This window comes from Ambystoma mexicanum, chromosome 8 (assembly GCF_040938575.1).
Source record: "Ambystoma mexicanum isolate Mex_15411 chromosome 8, UKY_AmexF1_1, whole genome shotgun sequence".
Lineage (NCBI taxonomy): Eukaryota > Metazoa > Chordata > Amphibia > Caudata > Ambystomatidae > Ambystoma > Ambystoma mexicanum.
This window is the reverse complement of record NC_090929.1, coordinates 166,046,559-166,066,337: the sequence shown is the minus strand read 5'-3', so window position 1 is coordinate 166,066,337 and position 19,779 is coordinate 166,046,559. Positions and strand designations below refer to the sequence as shown.

Genomic DNA, 19,779 nt, shown 5'->3' with positions numbered 1-19,779 from the left:
AAGGGCCAGAGGAGGAGGGAATGGAGGGAGGGAGGTGATGGGAGGAGAGTGAGGACAGGATATCCTGAGTTTTTTAAATGAAGTGAGAGGCCAGTGCCGTGCAGAGGGCCTGGGAGGGGACAGGAGAGGTAGAGACTGCAGCAGGGTTGGCCATTCCCTGCAGTTTTTAAAGAGTTCACCCGAGTTGTTAGATGCCGCAGAGATGCAGGCTTGGATAAGGGCTCTCTTCTTGGTGAGAACGGAGAGCCGGTATTGCCTTGAGAGCAGGCGGCAGGCCAGTTTGTCAGAGGATGAACATGAAGCACGCCATTTCCTCTCTGCCACCCTGCACTTGCGTTTTAGGGTGACGAGATCCGAGTCATACCAGGAGTTACATTTGGCTTTGGGCTTCAGGCGGAGTCTCATGACAGGGGCAAGGATATCAAGAGTATCAGAAATAGCAGAGTGGAGAGGGCTGTGTCAGGGTGGGAGTCAGCCGAAGGGGGAGGGGTGGACGAGAAGGTGGCAGCAAAAGCCTCCACTGACACGCGCTTCATGGGTCGCATGACCGCGAAGGAGGGTGGCAGTGATGAAGGTGGCTTTGCATGAGGGGGAGGGAGGGAGGGTGAGGTGGGAGGATAGGAGAAAGTGATCACTCCAGGAGAGAGGTGTGTGGAGAGAGGGACAGAGAGGGGAAGGTCAGAAGAGATCAGGGCATCAAGAGTGTGCCCTGCAGAATGAGTCGGCCCAGACGGGAGAATAGAAAGTGAGAGAGAGTCGCAGAGGTCGCGAAATTGTCCAGAGCGGGGACAGGAGGCATCCAGGTGGATGTTGAAGTCTCCAAGAAAGAGGAGTTGAGTGGTTGAGGACAGGAGTGAGGAGGAAAGGTCCGCCCATTCGGAGAGGAAGGAGGAAATTTGCCCGGGTGGACGATAGATAGTAGCCACAGTAAGGGAATGGCTAGGAGAGGGAGAGAGTCGGCAGACAAGGCATTCAAAGGAGGAGTAGGTCTGCGTAGGAGTGACAATGGCAGGAATCCACTCAGGGAAGATGAGGGCAACACCCCCACCAGTACGGTTGGGCCTGGGCACGGAGAGGATCTTGTAGCTGTCAGGTAGGAGTGTGTCAAAGCTGGTGACGGGGCTGGCCGTGAACCATGTCTCAGTGAGACCGAGGACATCAAGGTCCAGCTCCTCAAGAAGGCGACAGATATCAGAGGAATGTTTGACAGCAGAGCGAGAGTTTAGAGTGGCAATGTAGAGAAGGTTGCCATCCTTGAAGGACTTCCGGGGAGGGGTACAGATCAGAGGTACGCCCTGCGGAGAAGGAGCACGAGGGGGGCAGGGAGGGAGGGGGAAGGCAAGGTAGCCGAGGACAGAGGAGAGGGGACAGCAGGAGAGGAAAGGAAGTTGATGAGGTGCGGGAAGCGTCTGTCAAAGAGTTGAAGGTTGGCCCGAGGGCCTTGGACCAGGACGGTCCCATTAGAGTAGACATTAATGATGGCTTTAGAGGAGTGGAAGGAGGCCAAGAGGACATCCCAAGGGGTGCCACCATTAATGGGAGAGGAGGAGAATGGAGAGAGCACAGAGACCATATGAAGGGTCCATAGGTCAGGTGAGGGCATGAAAAAGAGGATGTCGGTGAGAGTTTCTTTGGAGGAGGCACTGGTGTAGGTGTCAGCGATAGGGAGGCCTGGGTTTGAGACCAGGATGCCCTTTTTAAACTTCTTCCTGCCAGATTTAGTGAGGAGAGCAGGATAGTCAATAGAGAATCAGTTAGAGAAGATAGGAGAGACAGCACCATAGAGTAGGTGGGAGAGGAGGGGCTGGGGGAGAAACTGTCAGGAAGAAGGCAGACAAGAAGTGAGCGGTAGTTCAAATCTCGAACTAGTATGAGGCCACCTAAATTTGAGAATCCTGTAGGGGAGAAAAAGGCCTAAAAATTCCCAGCGCAGGAGTGGGTACTGATACAGTGCGTAATGCAACAACATGCGTGGAACCACCTAAATTTGAGAATCCTGTAGGGGAGAAAGGGCCTAAAAATTCACAGTGCAAGAGTGGGTACTGATACAGCGTTAATTTACATCAGCCTAGGGGACCACTCGGCTGTATTAGGAATCAGTAGGTGGGGGAAGGCCGAGAGGCAAACCCTGAGGAGGATGAAATGGTACCTGGCGTCTACCTGCGGACACCTGTAGACACACTGGGAGCTGCACAAGAGGGAGCCGCCCTTTGCCTAAAGGGCCCTTAGCCGTGGGTCTGCCGGGCAGGGGCTGCACCGGTAGCACCAATAAGAGGAGGAGGAGACACAGGGTTCAGGCAATCAGGGCGGAGCTGGGAGGCTTGGAGGCGGGAGGGAGGGGAAACCATGAGAACACGGAAGGGGAGAGGGGGGCTGGGGAGAACACACGAGGGAAAGAAAACAATGGAGGCAGGCCAAAATTAGCAGAAAAACCCACACGGCCCATGGAGGGCCTCAATACCGTAAACTGGGGGCCTGCAGTCACCGGCTCTGCCTTGATGGAAGTGGCGAGCGCGGTGGACTGCAGGCCGCCTAGCTTGGAGGAGACACGGGGGGGGGGGGGGGGATCAGCCAGTCAGGGGGGAGCTGGGAGGCTTGGAGGTGGGAGGGAGGGGAAACCAGGAGAACACGGAAGGGGAGAGGGGGGATGGGGAGAACACACGAGGGAAAGAAAACAATGGAGGCACGCCAATATTAGCAGAAAAACACACACGGCCCACGGAGGGGCTCTATACTGTAAGCTGGGGGCCTGCAGTCACCGGCTCTACCTTGATCGAAGTTCCTGCTTCCGTTTCATGCTAAAACATAAACGTCTTCATGTTTCTCTGCATGCATCATTTTGAAATAAAAGAAGTTATTTACATCTATATGAATGATATATCATAAGTCATTTATAGCGCTCCTGTACACAAGTGTTTGTTTCTAGGCGCGACAAGACAAGTGAGGGGAGACGGAGGACAAGACAAACTATATTTGTGTCATTCTTAAGTGCGAGAACGAGAAGTGCAAAGGGAAAAGGGGGGAAAGGGGGAGTGCAAGGGAGAGGGGAGGGGAAGCAGGGCAGCAATGCTCTGAGTAAATGCAGCCAGGACAGTGCAGCTCTGGGTAGTGCAAGGAGACAAGGGACTAGGGTTACAGTTACAGCCTCTAAGTGCGTGGTAGGCCCGGAGGCAGTGCAAAGGTGACTGATCAAAAAAGAGCCTGGTACCCAGTGAAACTGAGGGTAGCCAAGCAACCAGTTGGTACAGCAGACAGGTAGGTCGGCAGGGGAGGGAGAGAGAGAAAGCAGAGGAGACGAGGAAGGTTTTGAGCCGCTTCCAGAACTTTAGGTGGTCTGGCTCAAGTTTGAGAGCGGCAGGGAGGCCTTCCAGAGGAAGACACCTGCAGCAGAGAGAGATCTATCTGCCACTCTGACTGGTGAGGGTTGGAGGTAGCTGGGCGAAGGGCTTGAAAAGGAAGGTATTTTTCGAAGAGAGCGTTTGGATGGAGTGGGGGCCCTTACCCCAGAAAGCCTTGTGGACAATGCAAAGGGTCTTGAACTTGATCCTTGCAGCCACTGGTAGCCAGTGGAGAGATTTCAGGGCTGGAGAGATATGGTCCCTGGGCTTGAGGCCGAAGATAAGTCTTACAGTCCTGTTCTGGATTAGTTGCTGAGGGTGGAGAGTAGAGGAAGGCAGATTGAGAAAGAGGCTGTTGCAGTAGTCCAGCCTAGAGAGAACCAAGGCTCTGGAGACAGTGAACTTCTGGGGGAAAGTGAGAAAGGGAATAGTACCTTTTGATTAGCTGCAGCTGGTAGTGGGACTTCTTGGTGACATCTGAGTTGTGAGGAGAGAAAGAGTGTGTGGAATCGAAGATGACGACAAGGTTTTTTGCCTCACAGGAAGGCAAAGCAAGAGGGCCCAAGGCAGGCGGCCAGAGTTAGAGAGGGAAAGCAGGAGTAGGGGTCCCAATGAGAAGGATCTCTGTCTTACTGTAACGCTCACCTGGTATCCACGGGGATGTCACTCAGCCTGTTCTGACCTCTTACGACCTCGAACCCTTCCCTGGAGTCTACTCGACTGGAGACTGGGCCTGAAACACAGGATTGGTAGAGTTTAACTCCCTTTTGTCTCTGTGTGCTTGAACCCCTTCTTCCCCGGGGTCCAACCCTTCCCTTTGATCCACAGCGCACCTTGTTTTCTTGGAAAGTGTGCTCTCCGTCCTGCTTTCAGCGCAGAGGCGCGTTGATTGATGCGGGCTTGTTGCTGCCTAGTTACTTCACTGACAAGAGTCCAACAGGTAAGTATAATGAGTCTTTTGAACAGTTCTCTAACTTCGTTCCTTTCCTTCCTTAGATGATGGCTGGCGTCCGGGGATGGCGACGTGCTGCTGAGATAAGTAGCGCTGTAAATGAGTGAGACCGCGATGCGCAAGTAAGCGCGGTATGCAGCGCCTCTAGATGTTTCCACGCTAACCTGGAGTGTCTTTTCCCTCTTGCAGATGGATGAGAAGTTCCGGAGACAGAGTTCCCCAGAGCAGCTGGGATTCAGGTAAGCGTTTGAAGCTCGTACAATCTTTAAAAATAAGCGAATATTTGCTGAATGCTTACTAATGCCTTTTTTCTGTTCTTTTCCCTTTTCCTTAGGAAGCGGCGTGCCGGGATGGGAATGACACCGCCGAAGATGCCCGAGGAACAGAAGAAGCGATGAATGATGGGCAGAAGCTCTGCAAGGTAAGGCTGTTCCTAACAGTGTTCTTGTTCTTGCAGGAGCTGAGCGCAGAAGAAAGATGCAGGCCTACTGGAGACCGATCCGAACACGGTGAGTGTCGCGCTGCAGGTGCAGAAAACACAAAGCATGTTTCTCAGCATGGGCGTGGCTTAAATAGTCTCTGGGTATCCCAGGTGTCTCTGGGCTGAACCACACCCAAAAGACTAGACTGCACATGCAGTTCTGGGAACCGAAATATGTGGGGGCATCCATCTTGTCCCCATCAAAGCACTACAAGTCCAATCCCCAATGTTATCCTATGGCAGTGAGTGAGTGAGTCTGGTGCCACAAGCGCCAGGTCTGACTCCAAGGGATGGAGAGGCCCTTGAGGGCCATGTAGGTGATCGTGGCCTGGCTCCAGCCTGACATCTTGGAGTGCTGGGGTTCATGAGTGGCAGGAATCATGACACTTACTGGCATTAAGACAGAGATGGTTGGAGGCACATGAATCCTGAATCGCGGATAGACAGTCAGGAATGAGCGAGAGAGAAGAGGAGGCTGAGCGGAGCCTGAAGGAAAGCTGAGTGTCATTCGCATAACACTGAAAGTTAGAGGAGAAGGTCGAGATCAGGTGGGTCAAAGGGGCCAGCAGGAGCAGGTGCCCCAATGAGAGTGTTGGTGGATTATTGGACAAATGAGTGGCTGAGTAAAGAGGTTTGCAAAATAGTTTTCAAAGGCGTCTCCAAAGGGGACCCGTTACTTCATCAAGTTTGTTTTCATCGAGGAATATGTTGAGTATCTTTTCCTCAAGTCAGTTTGCTAGTTTTTAGGCTTTTCATTGGTAAAATGATTTTCTTGCGTTGCTTGCAGAGACGGTTTCTGATTTCTTTTTTGTTCTGTTCGGTTTGTCCCCTATCCCCAGCACTTAATGGTCTGTATCTGCAGCCCTACAGTCCCTTCTCTCTGCACTTATGAGCCACCTGTTGGCTGCACTTGTGAGTTAACTGCACTTCCCTTTTCAATCCCTCTGGCACTTCTCCCCTTCACTCTTCGCTGCGCTTGCGCGATCTGAATGACACAAGGCCTAGTAAGATCATTATTATTCCCCTCCTTGTATTGTCACACCTAGAAACACTTGTGCACAGGTGCCTTATAAATTCCACATCATATCATATAACCTTTTAAACCTTTCAACTTTCGCATAGTTTGTCCCCTATTCTTTAACAAGGTGTGCCTTAACAATCAACTTTTTACTATTTACCATAACTCCCTAACCCTTTACCCTTATTCCTTAAACTGTAACTAGTGACACTTGACCCCTAAACCCTTAACACCTATTTGCTAAGATCTAACATCTTTCTTAGCCTACTATCCCCAACTTCTTACCACTGTCTCTTAACCCATTACCCGTAATTTATGAGCGTCTTAGCCGGTTACATTGTACTCGAGTTATGAAATCTGTAAAATAATGACTTGCTCTTATGACGTAGATTTCTTTAGGAAATACAACTCAAAGTATAGTTATTTGTTTAAGTTGGTAGAGAAGTGGAGCTTCTACCACCATTGTAGATGCTGCACACGCCTGCTATTTCCCTGGAGGAATATGCAGAGTCTGAAGATTCTGGAGTTGTTTTATGACATCACAAACGCTTCATGAAGGACTTTCAAGGATGGGGTTTATCAAATCAAAAATAAAGTACAAGCGCAACATTCATCTCAAGTATGGTGGATTAAGGGGTTACAACAAAGTGGCACAGATGAGAGAAGAATGGATTTACAGAGACATGTACATACTTGGTTTATTGATATTTTTGGTTTGAACAATAGATATGAATTATCAGACAATACATATAACAATGACGAGGTGAACTTTATTGAAGAAGGGAGCAGGTAAGTCATTTTTCAGCAATTAATACCAGAATTTCTCATTATTTCCCATGTGCAATAACTTCAAATGATAAAAATATCAACTCATTTCTTTTGGTTGTGTTGCCTGGGTATATGGTTTTTCACACACTAAATCTAAATAATTATTTGGTGTTATATGGTGGCTTTGTTCCCATTTGATGATGCAACGCTAGATATAACTTTTCAAAGATGCTTGACGCAGGATTGGGCAAGGATATCGGTGGGTGCTTTGCTCTATCCATTTTTACAAACAGTCTTATGCTGTGTGGTGGTTGTGTGTTTTTGTGACGTTTCTTGCCCATAGCCCCTTTAAATTCCAGATGCTGTTTCCTCTGTGTCCTTGTAAATTTGGTTTTGTTTCTATTATATGGGATTGTCTTCAGTTTTCTGTAAGTAGAGTATTTTTGCACACCACTTTTGAAGTGTCTTGTTTCAAAAAACAGGAACCACGGAAAATAGTTGCACAATGGTCTTGTCAACCGGCCGAACATAATGATTTCAAAATAGAGGAGCAAAATATGGACATTGGAAGTATGTTTTTATTAATATTTTCTTCCAATGCATGCTCTAACATCAATGGGGTAACAAGGTGCTGAACAAAAGCCACAAACGTATGCAAAAAATTACATCTGCGTACATGAATTCTATGTTGGAAAAACAATAAAATCTAAAAATAAAAAGATGAGGGGCCCTAAATAAATCAATAATTACAAGAGAAAGAATTTATCACACAGAAGGTTTCAACGCTGACAGTATTTAGTGTTTCTCATAGACCCTTGGATGTACATGAACAACAGGCAGGGCAAATAACACTCCGTAGATGATGCAGTGAAAGTTTTAGCAGTTGTGATTGGGTGGCACAAATATACAATCCTGTAAAGCTTTGCAGCCACAGTGTTATTCTCTGCCCGGGCATGCCGGGAAACTGGCATGCCCAGTGACACGTGAGACATCAACTATGAATGTAAGTTTTTTTCACCTGATAACCAGAGCGGTGATCAGTAATCGCCAAATCAGATGATTTGTAATGGAAAAGTCTGCTGCAGGTGGAGGTTATTTCACATGGGAAGGCTGAGGGAAATTGTGCAGGTCTTGCTCTCTTAATGCCAGAGCTGGTTCTGTTAGAATGTTCATTGTTGATGTATCCAGTAAATGTATCTTACTGACTTTCCTGTGTACACAACCTTTTGTAAAAACCTATAAAAACTATTGTGTGCTTTGGTGGGCCACATTTTCGGGACGAGGATACGCTGCCAGTTTCACTGTCAATTACTGCACAGTTTTATGGAATTAAAAGCTAACCCTACCTTTGCTGTCTGTGTTGTTTATTGGATTTTTTTGCCAGGGATTTCCACAAAGGGTAACAGATTTTTAGTAATTTTTCAAAAGAAAGGTGGTTAAATGTGCAACCAATATGTTGTCAGGATTGTGTTCCAGGAATGAGATGCTGTTGCAGAGAAATCCCAGTTGGAAAGGAAAGTCTGGGAATTTCCTATCTGGGAACTTCCTTGCTGGATAGGTTTCCTTGACCATCAGGGAGCAGAAGCCTCTCCACAAGATGCACAGTTTAGGCAAAGGTGGGGGTTTTAAACATAGAAGCAAGAGTTGAATTCAGTGTGCAACTGAAGAGGAAGTCACTGGCAAGCAAAGATAATCGGAGAGATATGATCACATTCATTGCCCTGGTGGTCAGCTGGACAGCCAATTGAAGGATGGCTTTTAGACAGGCTAGCCTGCAAGCTGACCGATCCATCACCACTGTATTGCCACTGTCCAAACTATAGATCACCAGGACCTGGACTGCAGAGTGGAAATCCAGGAGGGAAATGTTTGATCTGTTGTGTTGCTTGGAAAGGACAGGTGTTTGCAGTTTGGAAATGTGGGATTTCAGATTCACCGATGAAACCAAGATACCATGATTCAGGGACCAGGGTAAGGGTAATGCCAAGTGATACTAATAATAATATTAATACAAATACAGGAAGATGCTAAAGACCTTCCTCTTCAAGGAATGGCTCCTCCCTAATACCTAGGTCCACACTCCTTCACTCCCCACCTAACCTGAGACTGTATGCGCTTCTCCATTTTTGTTTCCTTCCCTGGTCGATTGTGGATCCCTTGCTGCCAAATTCCCTGCCCTCCATCTTCCCTGTTGTTTAGCTCCCTTGTATTGATCCCTTGTGATCTGCCTACCTCGCCGTCTATTTTCCCCAATAATATTTATTTTTTCCTGTTATCTTGGACACAGAGACAACAGACTCATGACCTGTAAACTTAAGACCACATTTGATATGGTGGCCGATACTCTTGCTCCTCTTAAATGTAAAAAGAAATTTACTGAGAGCAAAAAAAGTAAACCATGGTTCTCCCCTGAATTACAAACACTTAAAGCTGTGTCACTTAAACTTTTCTATATCTCGAAGGCTAATCAGACGCCTGTAGCCTTAACAAACTAAAGTCGCATCTAAGAATTATAAGGTGGCCATAGTGGCAGCCAAGAAATCACATCATAATTTAAGAAATTCTCAGGCTACTTCTGATTCGAGGGAACTAAAATTCTCAAAGAACAGGAGATGATACCTCAACCAAAGGCCTCTACCGTTATTAGAGCCAATTGGTGCCTTGAGATCCAGAATGCCATGTGACGGAAATTGGAGGGGATCCGAGAAGGCATCTCTAGTAAAAAAAAAGTCCTGCTTTCCGACATGGGGGTTAGTGGGGCTCATACATTCTTTGTGAGGAATGAGGATATTCCTATATTTAATTTTAGCCCCATCACCATTGAGGACTTAGCTTTGGTAATATCCAAAGTGAAGGCTACGAAATGCACGGGTGATCCCTGCTCCTCTATCATCATCATTAAGACCTGCCCGCCGACGCTAGTACAGTCCATTTGTAAGTTTATCAACTCGTCCTTGACAATTGGGGTGGTCACTAATGAGTTAAAACGAGCATGGGTTACACCATTACTAAAAAAAAAAACAGGATTGGACCAAGGCATCCCGGATAACTATAGGCTGAAAACCAACACTCCTTTCTTAAGATCTTGGATCGAGTGGCCTATTCGTAGATTGCCCAACATTTTAACCTGTATCCCATCCTAAATCTTTACAATCAGGTTTCAGACAAGGTTTTGGGACTGAAACATCTCTATTAGATCTTAAATCCAAAGTACTTAAGAGAATGGACAAAGGCCTTGCATCCATGCTCATCTCCTTGGATCAATCCGTGGCCTTTGATCTTGTTGATCATACCATCTTGGCCGAGCGGCTTAAGGAAGTAGCTAATTTTTCAGCAGAAGCTACTCAATGGATGCTATCCTTCCTATCTAACAGAACTAGCAGAGTTAGTGCAGAGGACGCAATGACGCTGACCATCCCTGTGTTAGGAGTAACTCAGGGTGCCTGCACTTCGCCGTGCATATATAACATCTTCATGGTTCCTTTCTTTGCGCATCTTGAGCGGGAAGGGATTCTTTTCTCCAACTATGCGGATGACACGCAATGTGTCATCCCGCTCTCAGGATCTCATTGCCAGGACGAAATAGAACTAAATAGAATATTTGCCATTATTGAGCGCTGGATGATGCAGAACAATCTGGAACTGGATAGAGGCAAGACGGAATTTATGGTTGTCGGTTCAGTAAGCACCCTATCCAAATTGGACCCCGAGTATAAACACTTTATGTTGGGGGGTGTAGAAATCCTCACTCTCCCCAAGTTCAAAATCCTAGGAGCTGTTCTTGATCAGGTGTTAGATATGAAACCATATGTAGGTTGTACCGTGCCTCAGCAACTTATTATATTAAACTATTAGCCCACTTGAGACCTTATATTTCTCAAGATAATGCGGAAGCAATTGCGCAAGCAATAATAGGCGCAAAGATTGATTATTGTTGTAGTCTTTTGGCAGGAGCTAGCAAAGCCTCTATCAATCGGCTTCAAGTTGTTCAAAATGGGGCTGAGAGAGTGGTGTCGGGCCTCTCCGCGCATGCCCACTTAACAGAGTCACGCCGCGCCCTGCACTGGCTGCCTGTGGAGGCTTGAATAGCTTTCAGGTTACTGGTAATTACATTTAAGTGCCGAATGGGTACGATGCCGATACAAGACCATATCAATGAAAAACCCAACCACAGAAACTTGAGATCTAGCAATCAAAATCTCTTATTTCTGCCTAGATTTAAGAATAAGAAGGTGCAGGGAGGAGCATTCTTTGGCGTAGCCCCCTCCTTATGGAACGCACTACCTGTCACATTGAGAAACCATCGATCCTTATGTTTGTTTAAAAAAGAGTTGAAAACTTGGTTGTTTCGATAAATAATCACACTCTGACTCCTCCCCTGCCCCTTTTTCTGTTGGGGTAGACTGATTTCCCCTCTTGCCTGGACCTTGTGTGTTTTGTGTCATGAGTACTGTCTTGTCCGTGCCCTCACACCTAAGGGTTTATGCCTGCGCATTATAAATAAACAAAAAAGAATCAATAAAAAAAATAACAAGTAAAGTGCTCCATTGCTTCTCAAAGCTTGGAGCGTGCTCAATAACTACCCTAACAATAATAAATAAATAAATAAGTAAATAAATAAATGGGAGGATTTTTCAGGGCCAATGCATTTGTCTTGGAAGCAAGTATTACGCAGAGCAACACAGGTTCAAATCCCGATCCTGCGCTTCGAGACTGGTCGCCAGGTTTAAGCACTTAATAACAGATTGATTCATTTGTTTAATTAAACGGAGGCTCAAGTAGAATAGTGGTGCTGCGAAATCATGTTTCTGTAGGAGGAATTATTCAGGGCACACAATTTGCACTTGCCACAAGCCATTGGCTACTAATAATTGGTGTGATGTGTGCATGTATAGATTTGAGGTGGCGAGAGATTTTTCATGCCTGGCTAGTAGCTTGCAACTTGACATGTTTACTGTCAGGATTGTTTTTTCATGTTTATTAAATTTGACAAGGTATAGTTTCAGGTAAAATAATTTATGGTTGGTTCGAGGGATTCACTCTAAAATAAATAGAGCATTCCATGTGTCGTGGATGGGATTAATTAACGTTAGGGTCTTCAGGCACACCCATTACCTCATGGTAATGTACTGCGGGTCGCCTCAGAATTCACCAGTAAAAATTACAAAAGTAGTCTAAAAGGGAGTGTACACCAGGCAAGAATTAACACAATTTATTCTGGGCTCCTATACAGCGGGGAAAGCAGAATTCAAACAGAATGTGGAACAAATCTGCATGGAAGTCGCTGTCCAAGATATGCCCCAAGCTTTTATAATTGCACAAACTAATTAGCACAAACACATATTGCAACATTAGGATAGTCCTCTATCTGAAGCCGATTGGCGAAGTGGTATAATTTCCCTATAGAGGGGCATACCTTATCTTGAAATGATTGGGTCCTGCAAACCTTACCACACCACCTGTGCCCCTCTTTGACATCACAATCCAGCCCTCAATTCCCACCTCATAGTGCCAAAATATTGAGACATTTGAGATGACAGCAGATCTTTATTCATCAGCCGCCGGTCATCCCCATTAGTTTCTCGTGGGAACACAATCAATCATGACACTACAAAGCCTTGAACTGTTGACAAGTTACTGGCGTAATTTTGCATTTTAGGAACTCTTCGGACCACTTCCCAGGCTGAGATGTTCTAAGGGGCAATTTGAAACTGCCATGGGAAACTTGAAACCGTCAGTAGACCAGTTTCATAAACTAATATGACGAATTATAAAATGCTTATGCATTCACTGCCTTCCCCGGCACCCATGAGCTTCGCTTCCTGACCTTGAAAGTATCAAAGGCTGCTCATCTCTTGCAGCATGATCCTGGCAATGTATAGTTTGCAATGTGCAGCTATCTTTGTTGTCTTGGAAAGAAAAAGTAATCTAATACCTGCAGCATTTCCTCCATGTGCGCAAAAAGGTTGCTTTTTGTGCAATTATTCAAAAACAAAAATTACAAATGAAAGTGTGCATTTCAAAAAGATTTTTTCGGTATGCCACATGCTTTTAGTGGCCTTTTGATTCTTTTTTTGCACCGCCATGTGTACCATGGGCCCTTTCCAAGATGGCTGCACCAGACTGGTGCAGTGAACCCATCCGCCTCACTGAGCCTGCTCCCCTCCAATAGGCTGCCTCCAGCCTATTTGATCCAATCCGCTGTGCCGGCAGGCGGGAGCTGGCCACAACATCGAAGGCCTTCATCTAAGGCCCTGTCTGTTCCTGTCCAATCCTGGCTGGGTGTTGTCGCCCCACTACTTTAGCTAAGCCCTCAATATGCACATGGAAGCTGGGGACCATATCCAGGCCGTCTTGGGCTATTGCCCCCACAGCTATCACCTAAGTGTGGGCTATCTCTATGCTGCCTGCATCATCCTGTGGACTTTTTACCTCTCCTGACAATCTCTGCAAACTATCTACAGAAGGCACTTTTATTTTCTCTTTTTGTTTCAAAGCACCGCACCATAGCACCCACTTCCTTCCTGGACTTTTACCTCCACTGTACTGCTGTGATGCTGTACCTGCTGAACTAAAAAGAAAACAGTTTTTAGCTGCGTGCACATCCTGATTGTCTTGCTGCTGTTCAAAATCAAATTTAGCTGTGTTCACTTCCTGATTGTCTTGCTATTGTTTAAGATCTAATTTAGCTTAAGATGGCCGCCATGGTGGAGACATGGTGATTAGGCATGCTGCGCATCCCCACCAGCCCAATTAAAGAATATTCCTGCTAAATCCCACTCCCCAGGCATGGTATAGCATGGAAAGGACTAGGGGATGATTCCGTGTTTCCAGGAAGGTGCCAAGACTGAGGGGAATCCAGGACGCAGTGCCCGACACGACAGGTTACCAGTGACGAGGAAGCGGCCATAAGACGAGGTCCACCAAAGCCAGAATAGGGCAGGAAGGGCGCCAGCCAGTAGCGGGACAGGGAGGACCTGTATGGCAGGGGTCGTCACTGATGAAGGGGAGAAGACTTGCTAGGCCAAGGCAGATCAGGCGTTGGAGTTGAAGAGGAGTTGGGTCGTGGTCAGAGGGCGGTCTATTTAAACAGGGAGCCCTGCCGCCAGAGCCGAGAGAAGACAGGACGCAGACCGCCGGAATAGAGCAGATGGAGTGAGAGCTGGCATTACAGTGGCCCCGAACAACAGAGGAAATTGAACGGGAAGAAGAGGAAGCACCACTGGAAGAGCAGCGGAAGACAGAGAATCGGAACAAAGCAACAGTAAGAAGTGAAGGGATCGAGGCTGCCCTCGCGGAGCAGGACCCCGAAGAGAAGTAGAGGGGAGGCGTCTCAGGCTCGGCATGGGCCAAAGGAGCTAGAAAAAGGCTGGGAAGTGCAGCCTAGTCCATTGGGCTTAAAGTAAAAGGTGTTCCCGACAGCCAGCCCCGGCTCACCCACAAGCATCAGGCCAGCCCTCATGGTGGTGACAGCCAGAAGTAAGACCCGTGGCGAGAATAAAGAGGGTCAAAGGCAAACAGTATAAACCCCAGCCCCCTCACTCTGGAAATACAGTAATAGATGGTCAGCAACAGGGTGGGGGGGGAATTCAAGGACCACCCTAGGAGGAAAACCTAAGAGAGGCTTTAGCCTCCTAAGATCCGCAGGGGGCCTTGCTGGCAACTCTAGGACATCAGCTGGCCCCACAGGTCGAAAGGCCCACTCTCCTGTCAACAGTCCGCCAGCCCCACTCGTGGGAGATGGCCCTTACGCAAGACAGACCATAAGCGGACACCAAGGGGTGGTAGGAAACTGTATGACCGGCCCCAGACCTTACAGCATCTGACTTCTTTATTATTAAAGTCGAAACCATTCATGCAAATATTGCAGGTAGTCTCGTTCCTGTGACTTTCACTGCTCCATTTGGTAATTTGCCCACTCTTCAGGATACGGACCATCCTAGGCCCTCCTAGTCACACGTTCCGATGTTTTCAGAAGACATGGTCCCCAAAGCTATGCTAGGGATTAGGTCCTGTGCTCCCTTGGATCCACTCCCCCTGGCAGTGATTAAACAGCTATCGGCTGAACTCCTAGGCAAAATCACCCTAGCTGTCAATCTCTCATGCCAGTCAGGTTTTTTTCCACCTGAGCTTAAGGCTGCTCTCGTTATACCTCTCTTGAAGAAGCCATCACTTGATCCTCCCTTTCGTCTAATTTTCATCCCATCTCTCTCCTACCCTGTCTCATGAAACTGCTAGAGTCACTGGTGTCCCCTCTAATGTCCTCCTTTGATGAGGCATCCAAGATGCTCGACCCAGCCCAGTCCGGTTTTCATCCTGGTAGGGGCACGAAAAGTGTTCTCGTCTCAGTACAGGACCATATGGCCCGGCTGGTTGATGGGGGCGGTGTCGGCGCCCTGATTCTTTTAGATCTGTCAGCAGCGTTTGACACCGTGGATCATACCACTTTGCTCGCCCGCCTGGACCTGATCGGTACTTCTGGTCAAGTACTGGCCTGGTTCGGCCCTTTTTTGGAAGACAGATCCCAAGCTGTCTCACTTCCCATTTTTCTGTCTAAATCTTCTCACTTCTGCTGTGGTGTTCCGCAAGGCTCTGCTCTGTCCCCTATTCTATTTAATATTTACATCTTTTTGCTGATTTCTCATCCGCTCCTACGGCAGCAGGTGCTGTTCGTAAGCTGACGATACCTAGTTTCTGATTTGTCTAGATCTGGATCAGGCTGAGGTGTCTGTATGTCTGCACAAGTGCCTGACGGCCGTGGGACAGTGGATGGGCCAAAATTGGCTGAAATTATATGGGGACAAGACAGAGGTATTGGTGGTGGGTTCTCCTCCCAGTCCTTCACTGTGGATTTCCTCTTTCTAGCTTTCTTCTCTGGGCCCTCGCCTGGCTCCTTCCCCTAGGGTAAAAAATCTTGGCGTTATCATGTCAGCCGGTTTGTCTTTAGGCCCTCATGTTGCCTCGGTATGTCAGCAGGGGCATTTACAGTTGAAATTTCTCAGGAAAGTGCTCCATCTGGTCCCTCCCCTGCTGCGTCCACCGATAGTTGCAGCAATGGTTCTCAGCAGGCTTGATTACTGCATCTCTCTATACCTCGCTCAGCCCAAGAGACTGACCAATAGATTGCAGTGCCTTCAGAACCTGGCAGCCAGGCTGGCAACGGGCACTCCTTATGGGTCTCATATAGCCTCCCTTCTACGCTCTCCATTGGCTTCCGGTGCACAGCGTGTTCAATTTAAGTCGTCGTGCATTGTCCACCTTGCTCTATTTGGCCAAGGGGCAGAGTATCTTTGTGCTAAATTTGAGTGGTATAATCCTAATCGTCCATTGCGCTCAGCTTCAACAAGTCTACTTTCTGTGCCCCCTTATCGCCGTTCATGTCTGCGTGGTCGAGCTTTCTCTGTCACTTCATCTCAGTTATGGAACAGTCACCCATTATATCAGAAGTCGCTGTCCAATCACCTTGTCTTTCGGAAGGCCCTGAAGACCTATCTCTTCTAGTTATATAGTTCTTGACTGGATTTCCTCTCCTTGTAGCTTCCCTCCTCTCAGTGCCAAGATACCCCCGGGTGAAAGTGCGCTCTATAAATAACGTTAACATAACAGACAAAAAAAAGACCAGAATGTCAGCAGCGGAGGGGGGGCATTGACATATCGCTGGAAAGGAAGAAGGCAGAAAGGAGCAGGCCTTCCACAGGCCCGCAGGAGAATTCTGAGACACAAAACATCCCTGCAAAGAGAAGCAAACCCTGAAGAGGCGAGGGGTTGTTCGGGGACATACCCCAGGTAACACCAAGACGAAGGAAAATCGAAAGGAGAAGCAGGTAAGGAATTACAGCCTGAACCACACAAAAAAGGAAGGAGGACACAGAGCCATCCACCTCACCCAACACAAAGGGCGAGGGCAAATCAGGGGCAGAAGGGAAGAGGACTGGAATAGGACCGCAGCAGAGGATCAGGAAAGCCAAAGCCAAGGCCTGACGGTTCCAGAAACAAAACAGGATGTCGAGGAGCAGGGGGGAAAGACCCCAGAAAGATCCAGACCGAAGACCTCGAAAATAGGTCAAGGAGGGCAAACATCAGGGTAAAAGCAATCCAAGACAGTGGGAGATGCAGATTTGCAACAAACAGTCAAATAAATATCTGCTTCCCTGATCGACTTAACGGACCCGGATGAGATCCTGGTGGACAGAGTGCATAGAGTGGAGCCAGAGAGAAATTAACCAGGTGCCGGGCCGAGGGACGTCCTAGTGCCGATGCATGAGTACAAGCAGAAAGAGGCAATCCTAGCGTCAGCCAGACAGTCCGATGATCTTAAATACAATGGTACGTATGTGCAACTGTATCAGGATCTCTCCCAAATCACACTTATAAAAAGAAGGCAGATGCGGCAGATAGTTAGAGCTGGTGAAGCGAAACATAAGATACAAGTGGACCTTCCCTTTCAGACTTTTGTTCGAAGTGGATAAAAGACAAAGAAGAATCACCATGGACGAAGAAAGGCACAGACTTACTAGACATTGAAGTGGATTCCTCATATAAGGAGACTCGGGGCCTGGAGAAGGAGCATCTGAAAAGGAAGGCATGGGAGTGGTCAACCCAGGAATCGAAGAAGAAAGGAAGGCGAAAGCGGGATCCGCAAGGCCTGAGACTCCTGGCTAGAGATACACCACAGGAAACGGAACCCCCAGAAAGGAGCCCTCAAAAGTAAAGAAAACCTCAGTGCCAAGGGACAAAAAGTAAGAGCTCCCGGGGAGGGGGATACAAAATCTAAGCAGTGGGGTTGTGGGGGGGAAATCTTGGTTGGGACACATGGGTCAGGGCAGACCCGCCAAAGGGACTACTTGGGGAGGACATGGGCCCAAAACACAAGTAGGAGAGTTGGGAGGGGCTAGAGGCCAGTTGAGCCACCCCAGGGAGGGGAGGGGGATGTGGGTAGGGGGAGAACCAGGTCTGGAGAGGGAGATAGAGCCCATCCAAGGAGGGCAAGAACTCAGAAACCCAGCAAACAATGGCCAAGGAAAGAGTGATCATTTTTATCTCACTGAAGATAAAGGGGCTCAACTCAAGAGTTAAGAGGAAAAAACTGTACCACTGTTTAGCAAGGGAAAATCCAGACTTGAAAGCCCTGCAGGAGACACATATACAAGAGAGGGACAAGCATAGAGTTAGAATAAGAGGGTATGACCGAATACAACAGTCAAATAACTTGGGCTGCAATTAGCACATCAGTCTACCAGCCTTGTTGTCCCCTAGTCTTGAGACACTTCTTTCTGTCAATGGTGCACAGCGGTCGGTGGCTGACGGATGTGATCCGGACGTGATCCATTCCTGAGAGAGTACTTTTGAGCATTTTTCTCAACTATATGCTCAGTGTTCCACCAGGCTTCGGGCGGCACAGGTGGGTAAGCGGCAAAATGCGGGTGCTCTTCTGGGGTACACATCTTGTCTTGGCCTTTACCCTCAAAGGCTATCCTAATTTCTAAGTGTCATGCCAGTTACAAGGTCTTACACTCCAGCAGGCAGGAACACAGGCATAGACATGTCCATGGAAGACAGCTTAAGCTCTACCCTGGGTCTGGAAATACCTATTACCCAGCTGGATGCCACAAGCACGGAGAAATTCCTCCTCCACTCACTCTCCATTGCCCCTCACAGGAGTGGCAATAGGTTTTCAGAGGTTTTGGCATTAAGTGCCAAAAGGAGACAGAAGCTCCAGCAGGAACAACTCTCCTTTTCAAAACTTTTGCTTACCAACAGTGATTTCAAGAATGATTTGAAGCATGACAGTAATCTTGTTTGCTCCCTCTCTCCCTTGTCTAAGCTCCCACATTTGGTGGTAGCTAACCCTTACGATCACAGAGTTCTCCGTCATATACCATTTGGTGTCCAAAATACTTGCAGATACGTGACAAACGTTGTGCAAATATAACTTGCTTCATCCAGTAATATGTTACTTTTAAATTGATTCTGTGAATTCCTACTTATTTTGTTTGTGATCTTGGCTGCATCATGCATATTGTTACATTTCAAATCTGAGGCCGATCTCGTGCTGTGTCCTCGCACACCACTGTACAGCTGGTTTATGACTATACTACCTACGCTAGCCTCTGAAGACAGATATCTATTGGCTAACTAGCATTGCTGCCATTCTTGTGATTTTACACCGCTTGCGATTCTTCATATGATTTACTTACCTGTGATTTTCCACTATGCAGTGCCTGAAGAACTAGTCTATTTAGCATTAATGCCTTACCTGTAATGCCACACTATGCATCGCCTGGCGAACTAGCTGCTCGCTCCCGGAGCTATCCATACTGCTTCTAATTTCAATGCTTATCATTATCCTCTACCTAACTGCTCCCTGGTTTATAGCATCCCTAGTGGGTCCAGTTCAAGAATACACGTCCACTAAAATGTCAAACAATAACATCAGAATGTCCTTGACCACCCTAGATACAGAATGGCCCCTAGGAAGGTCATCCAGTCCAAACTACACATCCAACACCTTAACAACCAACATCCCATGTGAACTCACACGTAGGAACTCTAAACTACGCTCAAGACTACCGAAAATATTCAAACTGCTTGCCAGGTACCATACTGAATGTGCCCTTTATAAAACTCAACATGAGGTTACCTCTACCCAACAGAACTGCCCACTACCTAGCGCCTCCACTAACCATCACCACAAAAGAGACAAACATCACAAACTACCAACTTTCCCAGCTAAACATAATAGACCAGCCTCACCTAATCAAATAATTTCAAGCCCTGCCATCAAAGGAGCCCTTATTAATGCCAGGTCATTGATAGCCCACACTACCGAAATTGCTGACCTTATACAAACAGGCAATTATTGACTTTGTAGCCATCACTGAAACCTGGCTACACCAACCAGCCGGCCTTGATGCTTGCTGTGCCTACCAATTACACTATCTTTAGAGAAGATAGAACTAACTCCTGTGGAGGAGGCATAGCTTTTATAGCCAAAACGAACCTGTCAATGAGAATAGCTACACCCCTGCCCACCAAATCCTGCGAGTCATTAAGCGTCAAGAGTCTCACATCCAAATCTCAAATTATTACTGTACACCTTATCTATAGGCCAGCAGGACCTATCGGCACTTTCGAAGAGGACATATCCACGATCTTCTCGGACAACCTAAAAAATACTTCACAAGCCATTTTACTAGGAGATCTGAACTTGGGCTTAAACGAT

At 47.4% G+C, this 19,779-nt stretch overlaps 1 protein-coding gene across 3 annotated transcripts in view; it reads left to right on the top strand.

Moving 5' to 3' along the window:
• The window catches only part of NACC2 (NACC family member 2), a 1,346,898-nt gene that overhangs the window by 687,457 nt on the left and 639,662 nt on the right, over window positions 1-19,779 (top strand). Inside the window, exon 1 of one of the 3 annotated variants that reach the window (XM_069609560.1) lies at window positions 6,368-6,578. The exons of the other annotated variants lie outside the window; for them this stretch is intronic. The gene's annotated coding sequence lies outside the window, so the exon portion shown is untranslated. Of the gene's footprint in view, window positions 1-6,367; window positions 6,579-19,779 lie in introns of those variants that run through there. 3 annotated transcript variants of the gene reach the window in all.